At 48.8% G+C, this 15,210-nt stretch overlaps 1 long non-coding RNA gene across 4 annotated transcripts; it reads right to left on the minus strand.

Annotated features, from left to right (window-relative positions):
* Positions 1 to 6,629: 6,629 nt before the first annotated feature.
* LOC118922965 (uncharacterized) lies at positions 6,630 to 14,999 on the minus strand. 4 transcript variants are annotated; one of them, XR_008997237.1, is made up of 4 exons: positions 13,176 to 14,999; positions 10,836 to 12,173; positions 10,299 to 10,426; positions 6,630 to 9,793 (listed from the first exon to the last, which is right to left on the minus strand). It is a non-coding gene; the product is annotated as an uncharacterized LOC118922965 (long non-coding RNA). The 4 variants fall into 4 exon arrangements; XR_008997235.1 differs by having other exon boundaries at positions 10,299 to 12,173; XR_008997236.1 differs by lacking the exon at positions 6,630 to 9,793 and having other exon boundaries at positions 10,264 to 10,426.
* Positions 15,000 to 15,210: the final 211 nt, after the last annotated feature.

Genomic DNA, 15,210 nt, shown 5'->3' on the forward strand with positions numbered 1-15,210 from the left:
TTTTGTGTTCAGAAATCTTAGGGTGACCCCAGGCCCTGGAGACCTGCCTGCCCATCCTGCCTCCCACTAGTTCCCACCAGACCCCAGATCTCCACACCATTGCCCTTCAGCCGGTTGGAGCTTCTTCTGTGTTCTTGAAGGTGTACATACCTTTCCCAAGATCGTCACCCCTTGGGACCTCTATTCCCTTCTCCCTGTGAGTCACAGGCCCTCAGAACCAGCTCTGCCCACTCCACCCCCACCCTGTTCCCTTCTATATGCCCTCATTATATCCTACTTAGAAGAGGAAAGTCAGCGACATTCAGAGACTGTCAGAGGCTGCAACATTTGCCAGACTCTGAAAAGGCCCTGAGAATTGCTAATCACCTTAGGAGAGGTGCAGGCAGTGGAAAGAAGGGTATAACTTGGGTTGGGAAGTAGATGAGGATTCCAGAAGGAAGGGCAAAGGGGAGGAGCCAGAGATTGCAAGAGAGGCCAGCAGGGGCCCCTCTGGGTCAAGGCAGAGAGAATCCACCTCTCACTGATTCTGAGCACCTCTCCCAGCCCCTACCTCCCTACCATCCTGCCTGGCTTTGGGACAGGGGCTTGAGCACTTCAACAAGGCCCTACCAGCTGCCTCCAGCATTCCCAGGGTGCAGTGCGCACAGAACCAGTGAGGATGGGTGAGGCAGGGCAGGGAGGGGTAAGTGGCCCCTTGGTCAGGAGACAGGCACGGTGGACCAGCAGGCAGTCACTCACAGCAGGCAGAGGATGGTCAGACCCAAGCCCCAGGAAGGAGCCAAGGACTGGGAAGGTGACCCCGGGAACAAAGGCATGAACGAGGGCTCCTCTTCCACTCCTGATGGTGAGGGCAGATTTGCAGTGTCCACCGTGGCCCTTGGCTGGTTTCCTGTGAAGCGGCCCCTGTAAGCTCAGCTGGAAGGGTGTCCTGTTCAGGGAACTGGCTTCCACTGGAAGGACGTGAGGCCCGAAGGCCTGGAGCTTGTAGCCTGGCTCCCAGTCCAGCAGCCCCTGGGAAGCAGCAGCCCTTATTTTTCAGTGTATCTGCCCCATGCACAGACCGCATGCAGCAGAGCACCCGTTCCCCTGTGGGGGAGGGAGGGGCCGGCCGAGGGGCAACAGGCTGTATTGAGCAAATGCTGTGCCAGGCTTCTAGCTGCGGGCGGCTGTTACAGGGGGAACAAGCCCCTCTCCCCACCTTGCCCAGTACAGGACACAAACACAAACACAAGAGTCCTTGAGTTTGACTGAGATGCAAGCTCAGCCAAGGACACAGTCAGCCCTGTGGTAGGTGCTCCATAAAGAGATGGCAGCAAGGCCAGCTGATGCCCTTCCTCCCCACATGCCCAGGGCAGGGCACCACAGCTCCCATTTTTCATGCTTGTACATCGAGTACACATTTGTGGCAGGTACTTTAACCACAGCGAACCTCAGTTTCGGCTTCTGTTGAATGGGTGCATTGATAACCTATGCTATAAGCTTTTGTGAGACTGAATGAGGGAATATAGGTGACAGGGCTTGGTTCATAATAGGTATCAAATCTTAGCTTCCTAAGAACAGGGAACCATCTTAGTGGTGAAGCAGGTGATAGGTGGGAGCAGGCCTCTTTGGCAGTTAGGACCCCAATATGGAAAGAGCAGACCGAGTTCTCTGGGGCCAAACTTCAGGATGCCAGGCCACCAGGTGTTACCTTCCTCTGACCCCAGCCCACCCTTCCAGGCTCATGACAGGCCAAGCCACCCCGTGTCTCCATCTCCTGTTGCTCACAGTTCATTTGAGCTCTGGGCTCATCGTGCTGGCCTGCCCCAGCCTTGCCCATTCTGGTGTAGGAGAGCTAGTCCAGTCCTGGACCCCCTGAGGCAGGTGGAGGTGGGTGGCAAGGCCTCGCTGCATCCTGTCCTGGACTCACTGCTCCTGATCCCGACTCACCGGCCGCTGTGGCCGCTTCCCGCCAGGCTGGGCAAGCAGTTGCACTGCCTATAAATAGAAGAGTGAGATTCCTCGTGGCCCAGTGAATGGCACTGACATCCTGCCCCCGCCTGACTGAGCCCTGAGTCACAGGCCCCACCGGAGGCCCGCCCGGAGGACCAGGCCCGCACCCCTAACATGGCCTCAGAGGAAACACTGGGGCTGCGGAGAGACCCTGGGGAGGCCCAGAGCGGCTTAAAGAAATGTGGCTGGTATTTCCTCCTTGCAAGGCTGGAGGAAGTGAGTGTGCTGGGGGATCACGTGTGCACGTGCATGGGTGTGTGCCAGGCTGAGGTGCCTGCGTGCTCCTTCCATGAGTGTAATGAGAGGGGGACTCCCTGCTGGCCTTATCCGTGAAGCACTCTTCTCCTGGCTTTACTAATTGCAAGGCCGAACCCAAGTCACCCAGAGGCGGACACACCCATATGGGCTCAGGAAATTGACAGGAAGGCTGGAATCCAGAACCGGGCATGGGCTCGAACCAATACAGCTCCGGAGGGCCAAGCGGCAAGCAGGACAGGAATGTGTGACTCTGTTCCTCTGCCAAAGAGTCAGAGACAGATTCTGACAAGTGTTGCTGAGGCCCCACGTCCACCCTGTGGCTAGGTAGGGCAGAAGGAGCCTGGGCAGGCTCTCTCCAGAGGAGAAGAGGTAAACCCCCTAAAGAAATCAAGGGCCTGTTAGGAAGGGGTGCGGTTTTGTGGCCCAGGCCCCACAAATGCCCTCTAAATTCTCAGCTTGAGCGTCATGTGCTCGGAGAGGCCCGCCAACCACCCCATCCAGAGGGCTCTCCCCACTCACATCTCGATATTCTCTGTCCCAACTCCAGTTGTCTCTTTTATAGCCCAGGTCAGTCTAATTTGTGGAAAGAACCTGATGCACTCTGTGAGGACAAAGGCCCCGTCCGTGTGTGCTCACCATGGTGTGCCCAGCATGCACTTGTTGGATGAAGGAATGAGCAGCCTGTGTGTTCGGGGGCACACACTCTTGTACACAGACTCGGTTGCACACCCAGTCACCTACTCACATATACACACTCTTCCACACACAACAGTCCTCTTCAATTATTTGAGAGGCTTGAGAACCACCTACGTCCCTGTCACCTCCAAATCTCTCTGCCATCTGGGTGCCACTGGGGCAAGAAATCCCAGCTGTGGAGTTGAATTCCCTGTAGTTTTGACCCATGAGCTCCTCCTAAGAAAAGTGAGACGTTCTCCTGATTCATAGATAGGCATCCAGTGATTTCTCTGTCCAGAGAAATTGAAGTTGAAAAGCCTGCTCCTGCCCCACTGGAAGATCTCACTGGTTCCCTGTTGTCCACAAACTGATGTCCCACCTCTGTTGTATGGATTTTCAGCACAGGCCAAAGCTTGGAGCCAAAGGCACTTCTGCGCTTCCTCAGACACTCATTCTCTTTTATACCTCCCTGCCGCGCACAGGCTGATCCTTCTACCTAGAATGTGCCCAGCTTCCTTCACCCACACCCTACTTTGCTCATCTTGCAAACTCCTACTTTAAGACCCATCTAAATATCATCTCCTTGCAAGACTGTGAGCCACATGAACAGTCTAATTTGTCTTGAATTCTCCAAAAGCACAGGTGCACAGAACCATGGGCTTGGCCAAGTCCTTAAAGACCCCAAGTAGTTTGCAGCCCAGGGGTGGCTGGAAATGAGTGGGGCATTTTTTGGTTGCCACAGTGACAGGGGTGCTGCTGACTTTAGTGGGCAGAGGGTGAGGAATGCTAGCTAGGAAGAATTGTCCATCCCAAAGGTCAAAAGCACATTGAAAAACACTGAACCATCCCCTTTTGGATGGGGAACCCAAGGCCCAGGGAGGGAAAGAGTCTTGTTAATTTCACATAGCAAACTGGCACCAAGATGGTTGGTACCCACTCCCTTGGGAGGGGGCACTCCTGGATGGTGGGCCTGAGAGTGGCCCTCTGACCCTCCAGGTCCTCAGATCCTAGCCTGGCCACATTCCTAGCACCAGGGATGTCATGGGAATTGTGTCAGGGAGTGTCCCAAAGCACTCAACAGCTGCTGCACCTTCTCCTGCCTGTGCTGGTGGTCACGTGGCCTCCGGTGGCTGAGGATGCTCTGGAATGTGGAGTCAGCGTCCCCGACAGAGGGGAGAGCTGGGCTTGTGGGCTGGGTCCAGAGTTCTACAGTTATCATGTCCGGCTCCATGAGCATCTCTAAACACCAAGAAAGCCACCCTTTAGATCAGAGCCTGAGCACCAGCGACTGCACCACTCCAGGGCCCAGCCTGGCCACGGGAGGCGGAGAGGGAGAGGCAAGGACAGCATCCCCCAAACCAGCCCCCAGCCCTGCACTAAGAAGGCATGGTTCTCCTTCCTCAGTCTCCCACACTCGGCACTACCATGGACCCCTACCACGGGCTGGAGGGACTTTTTAAAAATGGAAAATTATACACAAAACCAGAGGCAATAATGTAGCAATTCCCCCGCATCGCAATCACCCAGCCGCTCAGTCACAGACCCATGGCCCAGCCTGCCTCAGCCAGACCTGTCCCCCCATCCGCACACTTCCTCCTGTATTATTTTGAGGCAGATCCCAGGCATGACATCATTCATCCATAAATATGTCAGCATGTATCTCTAAAAGGACTCTTCCTTACAAACTAACAAAACTATAATCAGAACACCATCCTCATGTCAAAAAAATTAATAAATCCTAATTTTATCAAGAGCCAATGTGCAAATTTCCAATGATCACATACTTGCTTTTTTACAGTTTGTTTCAATTTTGATCCAAATAAGGTCTATACACTGCAACTGGTCAGTAAGTCTTTTGAGTTTCTGGGTCTGAGTTTTTTTGTTTTGTTTTTATTTATTCATTAGTAGAAAACTAGCTGGTTGGTTGGTGTTTTGCTCCAGCTGGACTTTGCTGATTGCTGTCCTGTGGTATAGCTGAACATGTTCCTCTATCCTCTGTCCTGTAAATTGGTAGTTAGGAGCAGAGGCTTGAACAGCTTCAACTCTGATTTTTTTTTGGCAAGACTATATCATTAGGTGGTGTTGAGTTCTTCTATCAGGAGGAACATGGTGCCTGATTCTTTTTTGTGATGTTAGCAGTCATTCAAACAATTTGTTAGGGACTGCAAAGTGTTATATCCCATTCCTTCTGCATTTATTAGCTGGACTCTGCCTATAGAAAAACTTATACTCTTTTCTATTATTTGATTACATAGTGATTGATTACATATGATTACATACAAAGTTTATGTACTCCATCAGTGGACCCTGGCATAAGTGGACCAGAGAGGGCAGGTCCCTCTCTAAAGGACACACAGTAAATTGGGAGCAGGTCTAGAATTTCAAGCAGGTGCTGCATTATATGCAGCACCAATCTGGAGGTGTGATGGAGCAGAGAGGGCTTGGGTCTGGGAATCAGAGGCGTGGACGTGAATCTAGGGACTGACATCTGTAAGCAGTGGGAGCTTGGGCACATCATGTGGCCCTGATGCTCTCTATAATGTGGGGATAACACCCCCTTCCTCATACAGCTCAAGGTCATCAACCTTTCAGCCCCTTGGTAAGAAGGAACTTGTAGAAGCCCAGCCTGACCTTGCAATGTGGGGAATGTTCACAAGCCAACACTCAGCACATGCTGCCCATGGCCTCCCACTTTAATTTCCTATGGCGGCTTCAGGGACCCTCCTTTCCTTCCCAAAGGAAGGTGACTGAGGAGTTTCTCGGAAAGCTCAGGCCTCTCTCAGCAAGGCCGTGAGCTCAGGACCGGCCACATCATGTGAGGCCTTTTCCTCAAAAATGATTATGAATGTCAAGACAGCAACAGCAGAGCATCCGACCAAAGCACAGGGCCTTCTGCACAGCGGCCCTTCTGCACAGCGGCCCTGTGTGACTGCGCAGGTCACAGGCCCACAGAGCTGGCCGGGCAGAGCTCTGTCCCAGCAGGACATGGACTACTCTCACCCTATTCAACAAAATTTGAGTGTGTAAGTTGGGACCTGGTGGCCATAACCAACCAAACCCCAATCCAGCCTCAGTTAAAAGGGAGTGTTTACAGTGAACATTATTGAACAAAGTCATATAAATGCTGTTTCATGTCTTTGAATCTTTTGAGGCAAGATGTGGACAAAGCAGTTAAAAGTTGACTGTGGAGCAGAAGAAAACATGCTTGTCAGGAACACAATGTAAAAAACGTAATGCTGGCCAGGTGGCATTTAAACAGGGAGAGGAGGTGGTAGGGACATCGTATCTGTTCTTGTCTAACAAAAAAACTGCCTAAAGTTGAACAAAAGTAATGGACATTTAAATAAAGGTAATCAGTAGATACATACTAGATGTAAATTCAAAAGTTGAGAGGAAGGAGATAGGAGTATAAGTGAGCTAAATTCTTACCAACCTTACAGAGAAATCAGTGGATTTGGTCTCCAGTTGTAAATCAAGAAATAGCTGTATAAGCATATTGCCTAGAGGTAGGGAGATTAGCCGTCAGAAAAACACAAAAGGAAATGTGCTAAAGAGTTTGCCTCTGGAATGAAGAGGGAAGAAGAGGGTGGAGCCCCCTGCTTTCCTTTGTAAGCTCTTTTGTATTATTTGATTTGTTACCATGTTACCACGTTTTGTTTTGATTATACTTTAAAATTTTAAAGGGGTGGGAATCAATTGGCAGATGTGGAAAGAAAGGCAGAGGGGCCGATCTCAGCTGACTGCTTCAGGGCCTCATTCTCCCAGACCCTTATCACATGGCCACCGGAGGCTCTGGGAGCCTGAGGCTTGCAGTTCATGAACCAAGGGGGAAATACAGAGTATTTAAGGGAAGGACTCTGATCCGATCCTAGGCCCAGCCTTTGGACCCATCCAGGGCATGCTGCACTGTGACTGGGGTCATCAGGGCCACGTGACAACCCACCCACCGCCACCCCATTTGTCAGGAAGGCTGAAATACCCCAGGCCCAGACAGAGTGGTAGAGGAGCAGTTCTCCAGGGAAGCAGTTCTTGAAAGAAGGGGAGAAGGAATGCTGGGAGACTAAACCAGTAGATGCTCATGACACTGAGACTGCCATGGGCCAGGCCATGGTCAGGGGTGCCAGGTGTGGAAGACATAGCAACATGGAACCTTTACTGGGATGGGAGATGGAGATAAGGGAACGAATAGCTGTTATCCAAGGGAGAATGTGGAAAGAGCCCCAGTGATGCTCGCACAGGGTTGTCACACATGGGAGCGGGAGGACAAGCACGTGCTGCCGCGGGGACACTGAGGCCTTATCACTTCCAATGGCACCCCAGAGGCTCCCAGGTGTGGCACGGTGAACTGGGTCCAGCTCCCATTTCTGCTCAGGGAAATTACTTCATCTCTCTGAGCTTATTTATTGTGGGTAAAATTGAAACATTTACAGAATATTTCGCCTGGCTTTAGTATATCTGCATATCAATAGGCATTCAGAGGTGGAAAGAAGTATGGCTTTAGTTCATTTGCATCTTTCCTCAGGGGTGGAGAAGTTCATCTCCATATCAATGAGTGATTACCTGGGTAACAGAGGGCTTATCTGTACCTGAGAGGTGAGGGGGAGGGCCGGTGTGGTTGCTGCTGGAGCAAAGAAAGATGGACTGGGACAGCAGTTTGCGAGAAATAAACGGGTTTTAAACTTTATTTCTCCCTTTAACTGATTTCAGTTTTTAGAAGTATTTTGCCCCGGGATTTCCTCTCCCCTAATTTACATTTCTCCATTAGTAGAATGGGACAATAATTGTAATTTACCAAATGGATTGGTTTGGGAAGCTGAGTGCAGATGACCCTTGAACAACGTGAATTTGAACTGCTCAGTTCCACTTCTACTTGGGTTCTTTTCAGTAAACGTATCGGAAAATTTTTTCGAGATGTGCAACAAATTTGAAAAGACTTTTCCTCTAGCTTACTTTACTGTAGGACTATAGTGTATAATACATATACCATACAAAATATATGTTACTCGACTATTTATGTAACCAGTAAGGCTTCTGGTCAACAGCAGGCTATCAGTAGTCAGGTTTTGGGAGGGCCAAAAGTAATACATGGAGTTTTGACTGCATGGAACGGTCATTGTCTCAACCCCCACATTGTTCAGGGGTCTGCTGTACAGAGCTCGGCACAGAGCAGGCATTTCCCTACTCTCCCAGAGACCCAGGGCCACCTGCCTACAGTGCCACCTTTTCTTTGAAGATAAGTTGGTTAGTTCCAACTTAGCTTAAAATGAAAATACAGTCCTCAGAGTTGTTTCATCATACAGTCTACAGAAGAATACCAGGAATTTTTCCAAATTTCTAAAATAACCTAATTGTACCAAAGTGTCCTCATACATCACCACTAGAACAGAAGCTCCCTGAAGGCAGGCAAAGTATTACTCATTTCTGCATCTCTCCTGAGTACCTAGCATATCGGCTACTTTCCCCCCAGTGTTATTGAGAGACAGTTAATATACAACACTATAAAAGTTTAAGGTGTACAGCATATAACTTGATTTGAATATATGGTCACATGATTACCACAGTAAGTTTAGTTAACATCCATCAGCTCATACAGGTACAAGAAAAAGGAAAGAAAATGTTTTTTCCTTGTGATAAGAACTCTTAGGATCTAACAACTTTACCTTAACTTTCAAATATAGTCTACAGCAGTGTTAACTAGTCCTCATGTTGTACTTTATACCCCTAGTACCTATTTATAACTGGAAATGTGTACCTTTTAACAACCTTCATCCAATTCCACCTGTCCCTACCCCCACCTCTGGTAACCACAAATTTGGTATTTTTTTCTGAGAGTTTTGTTTTTTAGATTCTCTATATAAGTGAGATCATACAGTATATGTATATATATACTTATATAGATTCTTTAAGTGAGATCAGTGTGTGTGTGTGTATACATGTATATATATACAGACTATATATACACACTTATATACATATATATTACTTTTTCTTTATTCATCTGTCAATGGACACTTAACGTTGTTTCCACCTCTTGGCTAGTGTAAATAGTGCTGCTGTAACATGTAAGTGCAGATATCCTCTCAACATAGTGTTTTCAATTCCTTCCAATATATTCCTAGAAGTGGAATTGCTAGATCATATGGTAGTTCTATTTTTAAAATTTTGAGGAACCTCTGTACTGTTCTCCACAGGGGCTACACCAATTTACATTCCCACCAACAGTGCACAAGAGTTCCCTTTTCTCCATATCACCAACACTTGTTATCACTTGCCTTTTCGTATTAGTCATTCTAACAGGTGTAAGGTGGTATCTCATTGTGGTTTTGATGTGCATGTTCCTGACAACTACTGATGTTGAGAATCTTTTCATGTGTCTGTTGGTCATCTGTATGTTTGGAAAAATGTCTATTCAGGTCCTCTGCCCATTTTTTAATTGGATTGTTGTTTTGCTATTGGATTGTATGAGCTCTTTATATATTTTGGATGTTAACTCCTTATCAGATATACAAACTCCTTATCAGATATGCAAACTCCTTATCAGGTTTGCAAATATTTCTTCCCATTCCATAGGTTGTATTTTCATTTTGTTGATCATTCCTCTTGCTGTGCAGAAGCCTTTTAGTTTGATGTCGTCCATTTATTTTTTATTTTGTTGCTTGCTTTAGGTGTCACGTCCAAAAAATCATTCCCAAGACCCATGTTGAGGAGGTTGTTTCCTATGTTTTCTTCTACGAGGTTTATGGTTTCCAGTTTTACATTTACGTCTTTAATCCATTTTGAGTTAATTTTTGTGATTGGTATAAGATAGGAGTCTATAATGGACACTTTTAATAATGAATGTATGAACAAATAAGGGATGATTGAGGGCCTAGAAAAGACACAGTCAATACAAGAGATCAGTTTGCCAAGATGGTCTCTGAAAGACACCCCAGGAGGTTCAGATGTCAGTCAAGGACAAGCAGCAAGGGCAAAATGTATACCCAGGTTGGGGGCTGGAAGACAGGGTACACTAGAGGAGGCAACAGGCAATGTGCCTATTTCATTTGCTCATTTAACAGATGTCTATTAATCACCTACCCAGTGACAGACACCAGTTACCTGGGCTTTATCAGTAGCAAACACAAATCCCACCCTCAGGGAGATGATATCTGGGATACAAAGTGTGCAGAACATAGTGGCCCCTGGGGAAACCTGGCCTGTGCATCCCCATGGCTGCACCTTCCTGGTAATGTATTTATAATGATAACATTAATTGCAATAATAGCAGAAATCATATAGAGAACCTACTGTATTAGTTAAGACCATTACATTAGTAATAGAAACTTAATTCCAACTGGCTAAACCAAATAAAAAGAAAAATTTTATTTTCTTACTCATTCTGGAAAATACCAGGGGTTAACTAGCTTCTGTCATCGCTGGATCCAGGTCCTCCAAGACGTCATCAGGACGCTGTGTCCGGACCCATCTCTTGGCTCTTTCTTCCGACTTCAATCTCTAAAGGCTAAAAAGTAAATAGTCTCTGATGGCTCCAGGCAAATGGTCTCAGCAAAGAACAAGCACCTCTTTCCTTGTTGTTCTAGAAATTTCAGGACACTGTTACAGAGACCTTAGGTCTCATGCCCAGGCCTGAGCCAATACTGGGGTGTGTTCATTGGCCTAGATCTGATGGCAGGTGTGGCAATGGGGTAGGGGGTAGCCCAGTTTACCCAGCAGGAACTGGGCCTGAGATTTAGAGGACAGGTGGTTTCCAAAAGAGGGCAGGGCTAACTGGAAGAGATAATGGTGGACAGGCAGCCTCCATAATGCCCCCTACTATGTGCTAGGCACGAAACTGTCAGGTAAGCCTGTGGGGTGAGAATTTGTTATCCCCATTTTACAGATGGGGAAACCAGCTCAGAGAGGCTAAGTACCTAGCAAGTGGAGCATCACAGAATACAGATTCTTCTGTATCAAACAGGGAGATTGGTGGGGGAGGTCATAGCCTCTAAATACGGCAGGAGGTCAGAGAGGATCTGACTGATTGGACCTAGTGAATGGAGGAGAGAGAAAGGGGAATAATCTGAAATTTAGCACAGTTTAGCACTGCCCTTGTCCCCCATGGAGTCCCCACCCCCCTGGCAGCGACATGTAATGCAGCTATCCTCTTGTTTGCTGTCCACTGCAGCAGCGTAGGGAAAAGAGAGGGGATGTAGGCAAGGAGAGAAAGCAATGTGAGATGATGTATAATCATTGCCTCTGCTTTACAAACCACATATGGAAAATGTGCCTCAAAGGGTCCAGGGGAGGGAGGAGAAGGAATGTATCCTCCCATCATGTCTCCAATTGCTCAGTTTGTCCCCAAGTTTTTCGCCCAGAGTGTCCCCTCTACACTCATGGGTGGTGTTCTCCAGCCTCTTTGGCAGCCATTCGTGAGCCAGACCCCTCATCCTGGGATGTGGTCTGGCAGGCGGGAGCCTCTGCGGAGGCAGCTGGTCAGCTTTAATTGTGGGACAGCGTGGCTGGGGCAGAGCAGGCAGCCAGGAGTTGGGTGGACAGTGTAGCCGAGAGAATCAGCAGAGGCACGTGAGATGGATGTGATACACCCACATTCCAGCTGTGTCTTGACCTCTGCATGCCTCAGTTTCCCTCTCAGTAAAATGGGGCTAACAGTACCTCCTCTAGAGTTGTTGAGAGGATGTGAGATGTTGTATGTAAAGCATTTAGTAGTGGCTCTCCACCCCCAGGGAGGTGAACTGGACTGGCCGTTAGTTGATTTTGCTTCGGGGAACTTGGGGAAGCGCCACTGAAGGGCGTGGTCTGGCTAAGCTGTATTAGCCGGGACTCTCTCACCTGCAAGCTGACTCAAATGAAGGAAAGGATGTACTGGCTCAAAAATTGGAAGGCCCAGAGGTGCATCTGTCTTCAGCACAGCTGCACCCAGGGATGACTCTGAGTCCCAAAGGAGATGACCCAGGTCGAGCTCACAGCATGCATATTGGCGAAATGCTCTCCTCACCCTCCAAGAGCTGACTTGGGCAGAGAGAAGACCAAGAAAGAGATCTGGCTGAAGCATCTGTGGGTCCCAAGCCAAAAAAAGAAAAAGCAGGTCTCTCTTTCTGGCTAGAGTGATTTCAACTCCATGTCTTCATCGAGCTTGCTTACAGTATCAGCTCAGATAGTTCTGGATACATTGTTATGTAGTTGGGAAAAGTGGCTCTGGCTTCATGAATGCAGTGGTTTTGTAGATATAATCTTTCAAACTGTGGAATCTACAGGGGAAAAACAAATGACATTGGTCCAGAGGGGTGACAATGTAAGGACCATGGCTTCAGCTCATCTTGACAGTCCCTCCCAGCAATGACATCTGGGGCACCAGGACTCCATGAGCTCCCTCCCCAGGCAGTCCCAGAAGCCCTTTAGTAAGCAACACCCAAACACCTATGCTACATACTGGCCTAACCTGTGTTCCTGTGCAAGCCACAGGACCCATCAGCTGTGTGACTGTGGACAAGTCGGTCTATTTCCCTGAATCTCAGTTTCTGCAACTGTAAAAGGACACTGAAAACTAGATACAAAAACTGAAACATGCCTACTCAAAGACACCTATGTGAATGTTCAGCCTTTTTCATAATAGCCAAAATCTGGAAACAGTCCAAACATGTCACCTGACAAATGGATAAACACACGGTGGTACATCCATTCAGTGGAATGTTAAAAGTAATTATTGATGGACACAACATGGCTGAATCTCCAAAATGTGCTCAAAAAAGAAGCCAGCCACAAAAGAATGTACACTGTGTGATATTTATATGAAATTCTAGAAAATCCAAATTCAATCCCTAGAACAGCAGGTCAGTGGTTGTCTAGGGCCCAGGGACTGGATTATAAAGCAGAGTGAGGGGACCTGAAATGTTCTACAGATCAATCACAGTGGTAGTTACAAGGGTGTAGACATTTAAAATGGGTGGGTGATTTTATCACATGTAACATATAACTCAAACTTGATTTTTTTAAATGAGACCCTAAAAAAAAACTATTGTTGTTCCTCATTGTTTATTAGGACCCTTTCTATGACAGAAACCCCACTTAGGATTGTTGTAGAAAAGAAATGCACTGGCTCCTATAATCAGGTTAGTCTAGGCGTGCAGTTAGCTTCAAGCATGGCTGGCTCCAGGGGCTTACTGATGCCTGGACTATATACTTCCTCCATCCAATAGCTCTTTCCTCTCTATTGGCTGCGTCCTTGAGTGAAGAACGAGATGGCCACCAACCTGGAATGCCTCTTTCCACATAGCTGCTGCAACAGTCCCAACAGCAAAGTCTCCGTGTCCAGCCTGGATACATGGCTGCCTTTCAAGCCAGAGTGGTAGAGTTGGCCCCACATGAACCCCAGGGGTATGGGGTCAGGGAGAAGTAATCCCCTGGAGGAAAAGAGAAGCACTATGAGAAACAAGGGCCATGGGTGCTGGGTAGGGAAGGCCAGCAGATAGCCATCACGTCTCTCCACATACCCAGATCAGCCATTCCAACCTCAACACCTCCAGGGGCCAGGCCATCGGGGATATGTCCCAAACTCACTCAAGGCCCAAGGCTGCTTTTCTGAACATCACAGGCTCTGCCTGTTAGATACAAAACAGAAAGCAAGCGCTAATGTCTCCCCCACCAGCCAAGGCAAACAGAGAGCCCTCCCTGCCTGTGCTCGGGCACCCGCACCCCAAGAGGCTGGCAGCGGTGGAGGAGCTCTGCAGCGGCTCCTCTGGCCCAGGCCCAGAGTGCGGCCTTGGAGCGCATGGTGTCTGGACTTGCAGGATGAACCTCAAGGAGGGGAAGGTGCCTCTATGGGCCAGGCCAGAGAGGCATGCAGGGCAAGCAGGTCTCAGTGCAAAACCCCCATCCCAACGGGGTCTGGCAGGGCAACAGGGCCAGACAGGAAACTGAAGGAAAAGTCTTCTTTGTAGAGATCCAGGATGGAAGGCACCATCCAACACACTGAGACCCAAACCTCACTTCCTGGCAGCACAGTGCAAGCAGACCTCTCCCAGACTTCTCTGCTGGAAGTGCCTTTCCGGAAGGGGAGGAGAAGGGACCACTTCGTACCTACATTCAAATAAGCCTAGAAACTAGATATGTCCTGCAGGTCACTATTACCATTGAACAAATGAGGCAACAGGTTGAGAGGCGGATGGCTTTCCCCAAGGTCCCCAGCTAAGTGGGGTTAACCCTAACCCTGATCAGACTCCTGGGAAAGGGCTTGTCCCCTTCTTTGTGCCCCCAACTGCAGGAGCTCAAAGCTCTTGCCTCTGTCTGACAGCTCGAGGCTGCTGCTTAAGCTGAGGTTATTTCTGACCCAGGTAAGCCAAGGCAGCCCAGCTCCCCAAGGAATACAGGCAAAGAAAAGCTGGAGCTGAGGCCCACTGTCCTGTTTCCCACCAGGGTGCTAGCTGAGTCAGCCTGCCAACCATCCTGTTTTGTGGGAAGCAGGTTACATGGATATCAGGGCCAAGAATGTACACTCTTTTCCAAAAGGTGGTGGGGAACAGGGTTGGCCAGACAAAGGAAAGTGAGGCCAGAGCCCAGCAGGGAAGGTGTGGCCAAGGCTGAGGCCCTCCCTGCCAAAGGAAGCCTGTAGGCCTGGCCCAGAGCTGCTGGGCTCTGGGAAAGTAATAGTCTCGGCTCCTGTCTACACCCGTCATGTCCAAGGCAGGCTGCAGACCAGCCCAGGAACAGCCAACCACTTCCTGGAGCTCACAGTGCGCCTGCCCATTAGTTCTCTGCACTGGCAACCTGCCCAGGAAGCCCTCAGGCCAGGCTCCTGGAGTCCAGCTCTATAGGAAAGAGGGTGGGGTACAGACAGCCTTCTGGAGACCAAGGCACTCCTAACAGGGATCCTGACCCTGAGGGCTGCCAGCTCCGACCAGCGCGGGCCAGGTGCACACTTAGTGCTGGGGAGTCTAAGGGACAATAAGCCAGCCTCCCTAGAGGGGGCAAATGCCAACTTCAGACAGTAGCACCCACTCACCCACTGACCAAATGGTTAAGGATTAATAAGCATTATGATATATTTATTGTAACTACACATGCTAATTATAAATAATTCTTACTGAAAACACTGGCCTTGGGAGGCAGCAGCTACAGAGCTAAACCCAGGCTCTGCCACATCCTGTCCTGTGTCTGCCGGTATGTCTTCTCGGCCTCAGTCTTCTGTCTGTAAAATGAGGATCAAAAGAAGACTGAGCAGCAGAGAAAATAAAGTCTGCCAAAGGCAAACGGTCACATTGCCTTGATCAGGCTCTGAAGACAGAGCAG

Source organism: Manis pentadactyla, chromosome 4 (assembly GCF_030020395.1).
Source record: "Manis pentadactyla isolate mManPen7 chromosome 4, mManPen7.hap1, whole genome shotgun sequence".
NCBI classification, from domain to species: Eukaryota; Metazoa; Chordata; class Mammalia; order Pholidota; family Manidae; genus Manis; species Manis pentadactyla.